Genomic DNA, 14,399 nt, shown 5'->3' with positions numbered 1-14,399 from the left:
TTGTTTTGAATAATGGTGCCCATTGAGGATGTAATGGTGTTTAGAACCAAATTTTTGGGGGGTTATTGTTAAGACAATAACCTCAGTTGTAATGGATGAATGAAATGAAATGTAGATCCTATTATAACCTTTGTTTTGCTTTGCATATGATGTTATGTTTTGTAATGAAATGTACCAAATGTGAAGGTCGTATATCACAGGACTTCAATTTCCCCTTGAAGTATGGTTTGTAATGAAATGTACCAAATGTGAAGTTCCCATTATAACCTTATGTGGAAGTACATTTCTATAATTCAAGTCCATTGTTATATGGAATTGCATTGGAAGTACAATTATATATAAAAAAAAAAGATTCATGTTATGTTTTAAACTAAAGAAACTAACATTCATGTTACAAACAGAAAACAAACATCCATACATTCATTAATATCATAACTTGGTGTTTTAAAGACACGTTAACATTCATGTTACAAACAGAAAACAAACATCCATACATCCATACATTCATGTTATGTTTTAAGACCTTGCACCATAACCAACATACTCCAAAAACATCTTTAATCCAAGTCCATTGGTTTGCTTGATGTATCACCTTCACCGTTTTTTGCCTGCAACCTTTTTGCCAACTTTTTATTTAGTATCCTATCTGACTTTTTTCTTAATTTCAATGTATCTACTTTTTTACCATACTTCTTAGTCACACCACTTGTTGACTCACATTCACTTTCTCCCATTTTGTAACCAATTCCACTTCCAGTATCACTTTCACCCTTTCCCTTCCCATTTTTCCCTTGACCCTTCCTTTTCTTTAATGCACTAGATTCACCTTCACCTTTAGCCTTCCTCTTTTTCACCTGACTTTTTTGGGGCTTTGACACCACATCACAGGTTGACTTATTGTGGCCTAATTTCTTACAAACACCACAGAACATTGTTTTACCTGCCTTGGATACTCCGTGTGATCCAGTAAGCTCAATACGGTCCCTCTTTCTCTTAATAGTGGGTCTCCCTGGCATCTTCCTTTTCAATGGTGGCAAAGGTGGTATGTACTCTGATAGGGGCCACATTGCACTCCCATTCATACTTCAAATTTTGTACTTGTATGTGTTCATATATATACAAGCACGATATAAAGGATAAACAAATGCCTCTACATCTCTATTTACATAACTAATGGCTTCCACTGAGTGTACACAACCATACCCATTCATTTGCCAGATCCTAAAAGAGCATATTTTCATTTCCAGATCAACTCCAGAAGACTCTACTAAGTTTCTTGTTTCAAATGTATTCAAGCCACTAGGAAGCACTTGCCAGTACCTACAAATAATCAAAGTTAACAGGGGTAATTAAAGTAGCTTGACTGGATATTAAATTCAATTATGGTGAATAATGTAGTACCTTTGTTGGATATTTAATTCATTTAGGGCAATCCTTATGTTTGGACATACATCAAAATGTCCCCATCCACTTCCTTTCTGCCTCAAATTACACATCCTCTGCATCACATATAGTCTAATATCCTCCAACATTGTAATAATTGGCTTCTTCCTAGCCTCCTATATAACATTGTTAAAGCTTTCAGACAACCCATTCTCAACTGCATCACACCCCCTTCCTAATTGAAAAAATGCTCTTGACCATGAGTTTGGATTCCTTCCCATCAGATGCACATAAGCAGCAGGACTAATCATTCGAATCTCTTTCATTGCAGAATTGAAAAGAGGTTCAGTTGAGGCCTTACAAGCCTTCCAAAATAGTTTCTCATACTGAGCCCCAAGGAATTTCTTCTTGAAATTGGAAAGAACATGCTTGGCACATTGCCTATGTTCTATCTCTGGAAATAAATCTTTCACAGCTTCAATTATCCCCTGCATTTATATCATCATAATTTTCAGAATTATATCACATTTGAAAGAAATTAGGTGTGACATTATAAAGTAGAAACATCCCTTATGTTGATTTCACATCAATGATCTACCAAACCCACCTTCAAGATGCAGATATTATTACAAGTTTTCTAAGAACCATTTCCAGTTGTCTTTATTTTCAACACAAACTACAACCCAAGCTATTTGGTATATATATGATTGTTACCATCCCTACCAACAACACATAATAATTGACCAGTATACATTCCTTTTAGAAAACACCCATCTAAGTTTATTATCCCTCTACAACCACTACTCCAACGCTCCTTTAGTGCATGAAAACATATATATATATATATATATATATATATATATATATATATACATATACATATATATACATATATATACATATATATACATATATATATATATACATATATATATACATATATATATATACATATACATACATATATATATATATATTCTGCTAAAGTAAGTTTTCCTATATGGCATAGAGTTCACAGACAACTTGACTCTTGACCCTGGATTAGACCTTTTTATCTCTTCGCCATAGGACCACAACTTTGCATAATTTTCCACTATGGTACCTTCAACAAGAGACATTGCATGTTGCTTAGCTATCCTACATTGTCCCATACTAATCTCTATGCCAAATTTAGTCTTTACTTCCTCTTTTAACATCCTAACATTGAATTTCTGATTCTCAAGCACTTCCGGGGTGAAATGACTACCAATCCATCTGTAATTAACAATTGACCATAATTTAAAATTTCTTGCACAATTGTGGTCAATGATAAGGGACTTGATTTGGAAAGAGTGCTCCTCACTCATCCATGATTCCCAAAGCCTAAATGTGCATTGACCATTACTACACTTAACCAATAACCTTTTACTGTCGTTTTTTTTCAAATTACAATTGATATCCATTTGCTACAACATAATTACAAATCATAAATTTTAATTGTTTAGGGTTGGTGAACCTCATACCTAGAATTGGCAACTACTTCTTCCAAGGTATGTATTCATTAAACATCAGTTTTCCTTTCACATCTAGGACATTATCATCTTCATCATCTTTTGGATCACCTTCTGTGGCCTCCTCATTTCCTTTACCCTAACTTACTCCTTCATAGGTTACTCCTTCCATGTTGATTTCTTGTGGACTGTTAATTTCAGTTGGCTCAATACCTTCTTCCCCTTCGATTGACATGTTTGACTTGACATAACAATTATCCTTATTTTCATTTTCATTTGCCTTCGTTACATGCACAGTTGTACCAAAATGGTCCATGTAAACAGAAACTTGTACTCCACATTCATAAGCAATATCTATAAATTCTTGATATTGACGTTCATTCGAAATCAAGGTTAAACCTTTTGGGATTTGTAAATCGGGTTGACAATAATAAACTTTCTCACACTTCTCTTGTGTGAATCGTTCAAGAAAACCCACAAACTCATTATATGACATACCAGCAAAATTGACGTTCTCGAACACATGATGAACACCATCAGAATAGCAAAAAGGTTTGTTGATGAACACACCTTGGAAATGAACTTTGATTGACAGGAATATAGTCATCGATCTTCAGTTACTATGGTGGGACGATGAGGGTTTTCTTCAATGATGAGGGGTTTCTTCAATGAGGGGGAGGGGATTGTATAACGCAAACGGTTTACTTTATAAAAATTTAATATAAGTATAACACATGTGGCCATTTCATTAAATGATGTATCACCGACATTTTCCCTCGTGGCATGTATATTACTTATCAACCAGGTAGAAGATAACATAAGGGTATTTTAAAACAGAGAAATGAAAGTATATTTCTTTAATGTGCAAAAAAAGTTTGGGGACCTTTTAAAACAAACACGAAAAGTTTGATGGGCTAATATGACATTTGCCTTAAATTTTAATTGCCCAATATGTTTTAATGTATTATCCATTGTGCATAGCCAAATACAATTTACAATAAAAAAAAATTGAATCACAAATCAATCGTTTCACAGCACGTTAACCTTCGATCTTTAATTTTTCATAATCTCCGATCCAATTTGTAACCGTCGGTAAATATATTCAACTTTGTTAACTTTGTAAAAACTAATTAAACCATGTGGAAATTTTATTTCCGATTCCAATATTCCATGAGCATCAAAAAGTTGACAAAGATCATTATTGTAATTCGTGAATTGAATATTCATAATTCAGTTGTAGGTTTAATTGCATTCACTCTTGGGTTTCATTTCTTTTCTTTATATAATTATTGTTTGTTAATATTTATTCCATAAGCATCAAAGACAAAGCTATCGAATGTTTGCTAATACTTAGTGAATTTATTTTTCATTTTTTTATTGTTCCATGAGTTCAAACTAGGTTTTTTATTGTTTTAAAATTCAATGTAAATTAATTATTTGATTGTTGTTTATATTGAAATCAAAATCAAGAATGTCTTTAAAAATAATTTGATTTCTTTGTTTAGACAATTCGATCCAATCAAAACCACTATCGGCTTCATTGTGAACTATGTGATTTTACGTTCTAGACTCGCCACTGAATACAAGTACCATGTTACCTAACCTTTCAAAAAGAATACAAATTTGATGAAGCCATATTTGAGATTTAACCGATTTATGGGAAAGGCTAGAACTATTTCTACATATAATAACAAGCTTAAAGATCTTTAAATTTGATATCATGGTATGCATTTCAAATTGTAGAAGAGTTGACTTCAAGAATCAAGAAGATCAAAAAGTCTTCGATTTAAGTATATAGACAAAACATACAGACACGGTTCCATTACCATTAGAACCTCATTCTAGAAGTAGGAATTCGTTTAAAATTATAAAATTATTTTTTGTTCAAATCAATCAATTTCTTAATAGATTTAGTTGAACAAAATATCATTTATTGAGTTATCTATCTACACATAACCCACTGAAACTTTTAATGAACTGTTGCAGTTTTTAGTTAATTTTTTTCTAGAACAAACTCATGAGTGATGGGTCTTGCTTCCGGTTATCTAGAATAAGATGAAAAAAAATGGTTTGTTGTATAAGAAAGATAATTTTAGTTTATAATACTTTCGGCCCTCAAAATTAATTGTTCAAGTTCTGCCATTGCTTACAATTTCGTCGAGCATTCCTGTCATTCTACAGAGCCCACATAACTACAACTATCATTTTGCAGAGCATTAAACTGGGAATTAATTAGTCTGCTATTTTGCAGATCCCGTAGAGGGAGTTCTGTGAAACTATTCTTCAGGGTTGATCCTTCTCGGAACGGTTCTTCATTTTTTTTGCCACATTGATTTCAGAGGTAAAGTTAATTCCGCGGAGCCTTCGAAGATAGCTTTGTAGAATCTATATCTATATACGAAAAAAAAAAAAAAAAAAAAAAAAAAAAAAAAAAAAAAAAAAAAAAAAAACTTTTTTATGTTTATATTTAGAAAAACACCCCCAAAAAATATCTATTATGGGCATAATCCCTTATATGTTTCTATCGTTAGGAGAAAAATATTGGTAAATATTTGGTTAACTATAAATACTCGTAGCTTGCATTTGCATAAATTGCATTGGAAGTACCTTTTTCTCTTACCTTACTCGAAAGATCATCAAAAGTTAGGTTATAGATTTAGGAATTGATGGTTGGATGGAGCAAACTCCAATACATATTTCAATGAATAGGACAAATAAGTGCGGTTGAATGTTGGTAGATGTTCATGCATTGTCATTAATCAAATTTTATTAAAATGTTTTGTATATAATTGAATGTGTGGATGCCGTTATTTTAAACATATATAATTAGATAAATAACAGTAAATGAAATATATATCAAAGAAAAATATGATAACATAATAGATAGAGCTTTTTTTTCCTACGTATACCAAACACGATTCTTTTGAGATTTTAAAGTCATACGTTCCTGTCAGTATAAAATAGAGGAGCAAAATACTCTCTTAATTGAATTAGTTTTTATTTTAAAAATCTATTTGAATTGGTAATGATTTGTACAAAATAATTTTTTTTCTATACATAATAATTTATGTTTTTAAAGACTTCTCAATCCAACAATTTAAGACACAAATTGTTATATATGGAAAAAAAAAATTATTATATACGAATCATCTCTCATTTGGATTAGATCGAGATTTTGGATAATAGTTTTCGTTTAAGACTTTGGAGGTTTTGCTTGGATTTTTCATAGGGTTTGCATAACCAATATAACCATAGTTTCGGATTTTGTTTATCCAACTTTAAAAAAACAATTGTAAATAAACCTATAAAAATATTCACTATTAATATCAATTTTTAATAAGATAAAATCTGGTTTTTCCAAACCGATTAAAACTCAAAGGTGCTGTTTGGATCATAGAATTTTGCTGAAGAAATTGGAATTGGAATTGGAAAATGAATCTATCAAGAATTTGAATCCAATTCCATATGTTGTTTGGTTGGCAAGAAATGGAATTGGAATTAAGTCCAGATTCTGTTTGGTTCGCAGAAAATGGAATTGAAATTCATGTAAAATGACATAATTACCCTTTTGCATGTTTTGCTTAATTTTACTTTGTTTTCTAAATTATATGGTAAGATACATTATGAAAACTATAAAAATGGTAAAATTTTGGCGGTGGTGGCAGTAGTGGTGAGAGCAGTGGCGGTGGTAGCGACTACAGTGGTTGGTAGTGACGACGGTGGTGGTGCCATTCATTATGGTGAAGAAAGTGGTGGTGATGGTGGCAGTGGCAGCTGGTGGCGACAGCGATGGTAGTGATGGTGCCGGTGGTGGTAGTGGCGGCTGGTGGCGGTGGGTGGTGGCGGCGGAGGTAGTAGCAGTCGGTAGTGGCGGCGATGGTGGTAACGACGATGATGGTAATGGTGGTGGCGCCGGAGGTAACATTAATTGAGTTCCCCATCACTTGGAATATCTAAATTTCAGTTATTTTCACCATTATATAGTTGATGAGATGTATTTAAGAAATAATTTTGAGATTTGGTTTGAATATAAAACCGAAACCGAACTCGGAAACCAAAGTTTAAAACCGATGAACTGAACCCATTGGTTGGGTTTCAGTTTGGGTTCGGTTTTAAGTCAAAACCAACCCATGAACAATCTTACCACTAATCTTGGGATACGTACTATTAAACATACCACTCCACATCATTTTTTTAATTAAATTTAATTCAAAAATACATAAAAAAAAAAAAAAAAAAACATATATTTTTTAATACTAGTTTTTCATTAAATTAAAATACCACATTACATTTAAAAAAATTACATTAGTTAAAATAAAAGAATAAAAATAACAATTAAAAAAGATTACATTAATTTAAACTAGTTTTTCAAAAATAAAATACCGCATTTTTTTAAGCAATACATTTTGAGGAATCCTTAAGTTTTAGCCAAACTTTGATGTGATTAAACAATTTGTGGTTTGTGTCTTCATATTGATGTATGGCCACAACAAACGGCTCATCTTTGTGTACATTGATTATAACAAAGTTATACATTCCATCGAACTCACGACATTTAACCCTCATATCGCAAAATTTCGAACATATTTGATCAAGACCACGACTTCGACAACCCATTAAATAATAGAAAACGTTTCCAATTTTTACCCAAAAATCACCCAACATTCGAGTATCTGGCTCTTCTGAAACCGTCACTCATGGTAGTACTAAGTTCTCATCTTCCTCTTCTGACCCATTCATAATTTTGGGAGCCATTGCTTTTGAATGATCAAGCAAAACAAATGTTTGATTGTGAATAAAATAAGAGAGCAATAGAAAAACAAGACTTATGAGCCTTCTTCAGCACAATCTACCTGATCCCACCACAAACTAGGATCCAGACCAGACCAGGCTATCTCCTCTTCATACACGAAACTAATAGCTCAATCTTAAATCCTGATATATCTTGGTAGCCCCCGTATGAATAGAAAAACGAGGCTTATGAGCCTCCTCCAGTACAATCTGCATGATCCCACTAGAAGCTAGAACCCAAACCCGACCACACAGGGTCAATAACCCTCGACTATCTGTGATAAATCTGTCAATCTCACCTCTCATCCTCTCTTTCTTCCAGTTCTCTTTCCGAACCCCCTCGACCTGAGCCTCCCTGATCAAACCCAAAAGCGGAGAATCAACTGATATCAGTATACATGTCACCCTATCTAAAGACCCCGTCGACTTGCGGCTCAAAGCATCCGCTACCACGTTCTCTTTACACGGATGGAAAAGGATCTCGCAGTCATAATCTTTGACTACATCCAACCACTTATGCTGCCTCATATTCAGGTTTGGCTGATCCATAATATGCCTCAAACTCTTGTGATCCGTCTAGACAGTACAACGGACCCTATAAAGATAGTGCATCCAAATCTTGAGGGCGAACACCACTGCCCCAAACTCCAGATCATGCATGGGATATTTTGACTCATGCGACTTCAGCTGCCGCGAAGCACAAGCAATCACTCGTCCTCTATGCATGATAAATCCCCCCAACCTAGTGATAGATGCATCAAAAAATACCACAAAATCATCAACTCCCTCTGGGAGGGTCAATATAAGGGACTCATATAACCTTTGCCTAATAGTCTCAAATACCAAATGTTGCTCTGGGCCCCATCGAAAATCCACCCCATTCCTCATTAGACGAGTGAGGGGTACCACAATCTTAAAGAAATCCTGAATGAAGCACCGATAATACCCTGCTAAATTCAAGAAACTCCTAATGTCGGAAGGAGATTTCGGAACCTGCCACTGCATCACCACCTCGATCTAGGCCGGATCGACCAAAATCCCATATTGGCACTTCGAGAACTTAGCATAAAGTCGTTATCGCCTCAAAACCCCCAAAAGTTTGCGAAGATGCTCCTTATGCTGTTCTTTGGTCTTAGAATACACAAAGATATCATCAATAAATACAATGATGGATCGATTGAGCATCGGCCTGCATACCCGATTCATCAAATCCATAAACACAACAGGCGCATTGGTGAGCCAAAATGGCATCACCACGAACTCGTAATGCTCATAACGAGTCTGGATTCCTCCTCTCTCACTCTAACCCGATGATACCCAGACCTTAGATCTATCTTAGAGAACCAAGATGCACCCTGCAAATGATCAAAGAGGTTATGAATCTGCGGGAGGGAATACCAGTTCTTCACCGTTAACTTATTCAACTTCCGATAATCAAAACAGTAACAGAATTCCCAAAAAGCAGATTAACAGAAAACATTTCTTCAATCCACACGTTGTCTTTTTCCTCATGTCTTCATCTAAATTCTCCCAAAGCATTTCTGCTAATTGTGAATGTAAGTGCTTTCGGGATTCATGTTCCACTTTTTGTATGGGTCCGCTCTATATGAATCCGAGAAACGAGATAGGAGTCGAATATTGAAGTGAATGAAAACCAATTTGTCGGCTCTTTTGCAATTTAACCTATTTCTTTTCATATTGTGAATGTAAGAATAGGTACTCCAATTTCTTTCCACCGAAGAGCTACTAATCGGTTGGGAAACTACCTTTTTTGCTACCACGACTAATTCAAGGGTTTCGGCTCCATATGTTGACCACCAATCTATTACATCCATTGTCACAACATCCATTTGTGTTGTCGCCATGGAATAGATTCCTTTTTTCATATGGAATGTTATGAATTGTTCTCGTAACACTCGTTCCTCTTCATTTTTGGATATTCTATGGAATGGTTTCATGACACCAATCACAACCTCTTTATCTAGTAGGAAAATGGGTTTTGTAATTGCTAAAACATTGTCTACATCTTCCTAAAACAAATCATCTTTGATTGTATCTGCAACTTTTAAACCAAGAACTTTTGTGTTTTCATCTCCATTTTTAAGCCATTCCCTCCAAGAATTAAGGACTATCTCTATAATCCTTGATTCTTTTTAACAAAATATAGTGAGATGCAAACCTTGTTTTAGCCACCCGTAACAACTCTAATGTGGAATTTTCTCAAAAAGAAATGTGTGTGAATTCTAGTGTAGGAACTTGTGTGCTAGACCAGTGGTTGCAAATCCATATCTTTGCTCCCCCGCAATTTTACCGGTTCCAGAACCAGTAAAAGTGACTTCTTCCAACAGAGGCCTGCTAGCATCCTTATTAGCCGTTGTTTTGCTTCCTAATGTACCTATATTTGATGCTCTTTGGTCCCCATTCTCAAGATCAACAAAAGCTTCAGGTGGTTGTGTTTCACTATCTTCTATGCGGTTAAAAGATTTGCAGAATACCATTTGAACACCAAGCAAATCAATAAAGAAACATTATATTGGAATAGGTATAAGTGATGAAGAAGAGTAACAAAAAAAGAACTGAGTTGAAGATTAAACAAGATGACGGGGTACACGTATCAAAAAGCGTTTCGGCTACCGATTGGGACGCAAACGCACTATGTGTAGGAACACGAGGTTCAAAACGGGGATCATGACTCATACGGCGATCTATGTGACCATGGTCTTCTCTTTTACTCATCTTATAAAATCGTTCACCTTTTTCTTTTCAAGGTCTTAATGGAGATACTCGAAATAAACGAAAGATGAAAATTAGGTAAGTGCAGGCTGACCAGTTACCAAATTAACATCATGATTTTTAGTTTTGTTTTTTATTTACATGTTTTCTGTGTTTTGGGGTTCGGTTTCATCGCTCTATAAAGAAATTGAAGCAAAAATTAGTTGATAATTTGAAGTAGATTGCTTATAACTGCTTCTGATCGATTATGCTTAAACGTGGAAAAGCCCTTTTCGTTTCACTTGGATTTTATTTTGATTTCTAAATTTATGATTGATGGGAAATCAATGTAATTCTTTAACTGTTTCATTTTTACTTTATTACAACTTTTGGTGTATTAAAAGATGCAATAAGCGACTTGGTGTCATGCTCATCAACAATTTCATTCCTCGAAAGAGCTTTAGATTCTGATCTTCGATACTTTTACTTTTGCTACATCTTATGTATTAAAACATCATGCCTTTTTCCGATTCTGTTGCATCAACAATTTTGTCTAATTACTTGATTCCTATTTCTGACTTTTCATGAGTTTAAAAGAATCCCCTCTTCTAAATGGAACTATAAAATTAGCATGGATTCTTAACTAAATTTTCATTACTAATACTATATTATAACAAATTAAGCTAAATTGGGAACTAAATTCACATTTGGAATCACAGTTCTTATATATTTGGGGAAGATGTGGGTTTTTGTGATGTCTTTCGTTGCATAACCGGATTGGCTAATCAATTTGGTAAACATAGAGTTTTCAACACCCCTCTATGCGAACAACTAACTATCAATCATGCTTGAATAAAAAGTCTCACAATTTGACTTTTTAAGCTAACTAAAATCCTCATGATATAACAATCACTAGAAAAGATGGTGTTCTGATTCAAGATTGTCAATGAAGCTGATAAACTTACAAATCCAAGTGGTAATTAATTTAACTACGAAGGCAACCTAATCTTTCATTAGGGATGTCAAAAAGTCACATGAAACCCCAAACCCGTGGGGCCCCGATCCCATATGAGGGATAATTGTTAAAAAATCAAGAGTGGGAGCAAAGTTAACTTCTATTTTAATTTCAGGGGCAGAGACGAGGGTAGGCAGTCACATCTTGTCCCGAACCCCGCATGGGGGCCCCGTTAATCGTGTTTTTAAGTTGTTAATATAACGTTTTTGAGATGTGATAACATTTTTGTTTTTAACATGTAGCATTATGTTATAAATAACTATTTTTAACCCATTAAAATAGCTTCTTTATGCACAAAAAACTTCTTTTAGCCCAATAAAAAATATCTCAAAATCAATCAGGGGCAGTGGTAGGGAGGCTGGAAATTTCGGGGGCGGGGGCCGGAGATGCGATCATCGTCCCGTTTGCCCCCATTGACATTTGTATCTTTCATTTAGTTTTTTTTTTAAATAAAACTATCCAAGAACTTTTCTTTATTGCTTTTTTTTTCATTATCAAAACGATTATTTGTGGTTTATTAGGTTTAACAATAAGAACACCTTATGGAACTAAAATGAGAGCCTTACCATTGATCCTAATCTGATCATGCAACAATACATAAATGACCCTTCTACCCTTGATCCTAATCTAATAATGCAACAAGAGAGAAATGACATTTCTACCCTTAACCTAGTCTAATCCTCATGCAAAGGCCAATATGCATAGTACATTGAATTCAACACAGAAAACACAATTTCTTTGGGACAAAAAACAATTAGTTATGCCATTAAGAAGAATTATTTTTTATATGTTCTCATTTGTATTTTTTATTAATCAGTTTTTTAATAGGGTTTAGATGTTAAGTCAAGAAATTTTTGGTTACTTTTATAGTGAAATGCATTAATTAAGAAAAAATGGAAGTGCATTGTTATTTATTTCGTCATACTCAGTTTCAAGTTTCAGTTACATTCATTCTAATGTTTTATAAAATGAAAGTACATTACTATTACTAAATTTTTTTATAAAAAAGCATAACAATCTAAGTTTTGATGATATTCCAAAAAAATACATATTTGTCTTTGTTACTAACAACTACAAATTAACAAAGTAAATAGATATTTCTCAGGTTTAATCCCTTCCAACTATGCAGGCAAACTGTCAGCTTAAAAGGATCTTCGTTGTTATGCAAAAGCTTTTTATAACTTTCAAAGTTTTATAACTTTATGTTACATTGGATTGGGCTATTCTTATCATCTTTTAAAGAATATTTTAATAAGTTCAATTTTCAACGTATAATTAACATCCGATTGGGAAATAAACTAAAAGTAGAATATCTTCTTAATAGGTACGATTTTGAAAGTAAATTAGAATTTAATGCCATATTTGGTTAGATTTGTGAAAGTACAAAGTTTTAATACATAAAAAAAAATTAAGTGTAAAGCTATACTTTCATTGTGTTTATAGTTAGAAGGTATATAGATATAACTGTAGAATATTACTAGAGCTACATAGATTTTAGAAGTGTTAAAGTTCTAGCAAGTTAGAATTTAGAAGTGTTAAAGTTCTAATGCTAAAATTGGTTGGAATTTCAAAATACGATGCATTAAAAAGGAGAAAATGTGACAATACAGTGACTTAAATATGTTAGATTTTCAAAAAACGAGGTCTTAATAAGAAAAAAAACGTGAAAGTACAATGTTGGATTTCAAAAATATAATGCCATAAAGTATAATGCTAGAGATGATTAGATCATCAACATACAATAACTTAAAATTTTGAACTATAAGACTATATTTGATAACCATAATCAAACAAGTTTAATTACCCAAAGTATAATGTCTTAATAGAAATTAATGTCATAAATGGTTATACTTCAATGTATAAAAATAAATAAAATCTTAATAGGAAAAAAATTAATATGAAAATATCTTAATAGGTTAGATGGTGAGACTATACAATGTACATGAAGGTATAATACAATAATTGATCATATTTTCAAAACATAATGTTGTAATGTACAAAAAAATGAAAGTATAATGTTAATATAACCATAGTTAAACTAGTTTTATATTTTAAAAGTAGAATGTACTTAAAACTACAATCTCTTACGGTGTTACATTTTGAAAATATAATGTTACAATTTAGAGTATAATGCTACAATTAGTTAGATTTTGAAACTATAACGTCTTAATAAGAAAAGAAACTAGAACAATTTCATAATAATAATAATAATAATAATATTGAAGTTATAATGCTATAAATGGCAATAAAAACAAACATATTTAGTTTTTCAAAATACAAGGATTCAGTACCAAAAAATAATAGAAGTGCAATGTCTTAATTTGATTATAAAAGTATAATGTTATAAGTGAATGTTAAATGTTATAACCGGTTTGATATTTAAACTACAATGTCTTTATCAAAAAAGTTAAACTGAAGGTCTTAATAGCAAAAAATTGTGGGATATGGTATAATTAGTAAACAAAATCAAACAAGCTTGCTATGTATTAATCGAAAAAATAATAAAAGTATAATGCTTGAATAGGTTAGATTTTGAAAGTATAATGTTGTAATTGGTATAATGTTAAACTTGGTTGGATTTTTAAACTAATCTATTATAGGTAATTAAAATAACAATATCTAAGGAAAAAAATAATAAGTGTTAATCGGTGACCAATATCAAACAAGCTTCAAACTCCAAAGTACAATGTCTTAAATTAAAATTTTCATGTGCTCTTTATCAAGAAAAAGAAAAAAAAAGGTAGAATTTTTTAATAGGTTAAATCTTGAAAATGTAATGCTATAGGTTAGTATTTTAATGTGTTCTTTATCAGGAAAAAAAAATAGAAATTCTTAATAGGTTAAATCTTGAAAAAGTAACACTATAATGGTAAAATTAAAGTAGATTATTTTAATAGGAAGAAACTATTAAAAGTATAATGACATAGGTGATTTCTTACCTTAGCAATGGCATTGGATAATGGAAAGTCATTTGTAGGTGCTCTCAACTGCTCCAAATTATAATTTTT

The 14,399-nt window shown here is 32.6% G+C and overlaps 1 long non-coding RNA gene across 7 annotated transcripts in view; it reads right to left on the bottom strand.

Moving 5' to 3' along the window:
* Positions 1–456: 456 nt before the first annotated feature.
* Positions 457–14,399, bottom strand: part of LOC145048013 (uncharacterized) — a 29,697-nt gene continuing 15,754 nt past the window's right edge. For 2 of the 7 annotated variants that reach the window (XR_013682644.1, XR_013682653.1), the window contains one exon: positions 6,355–6,826. This is a non-coding gene — a long non-coding RNA (uncharacterized LOC145048013). Of the gene's footprint in view, positions 1,321–1,401; positions 1,872–4,957; positions 5,265–6,354; positions 6,827–14,330; positions 14,379–14,399 lie in introns of those variants that run through there. The other 5 variants (XR_013682643.1, XR_013682639.1, XR_013682648.1 and 2 more) reach the window with 5 other exon arrangements.

Source organism: Lactuca saligna, chromosome 5 (assembly GCF_052625555.1).
Source record: "Lactuca saligna cultivar CGN05327 chromosome 5, ASM5262555v1, whole genome shotgun sequence".
NCBI lineage: Eukaryota > Viridiplantae > Streptophyta > Magnoliopsida > Asterales > Asteraceae > Lactuca > Lactuca saligna.
Note: the sequence above shows the minus strand (reverse complement) of the source record. Positions and strands in the feature narration are given on the sequence as shown.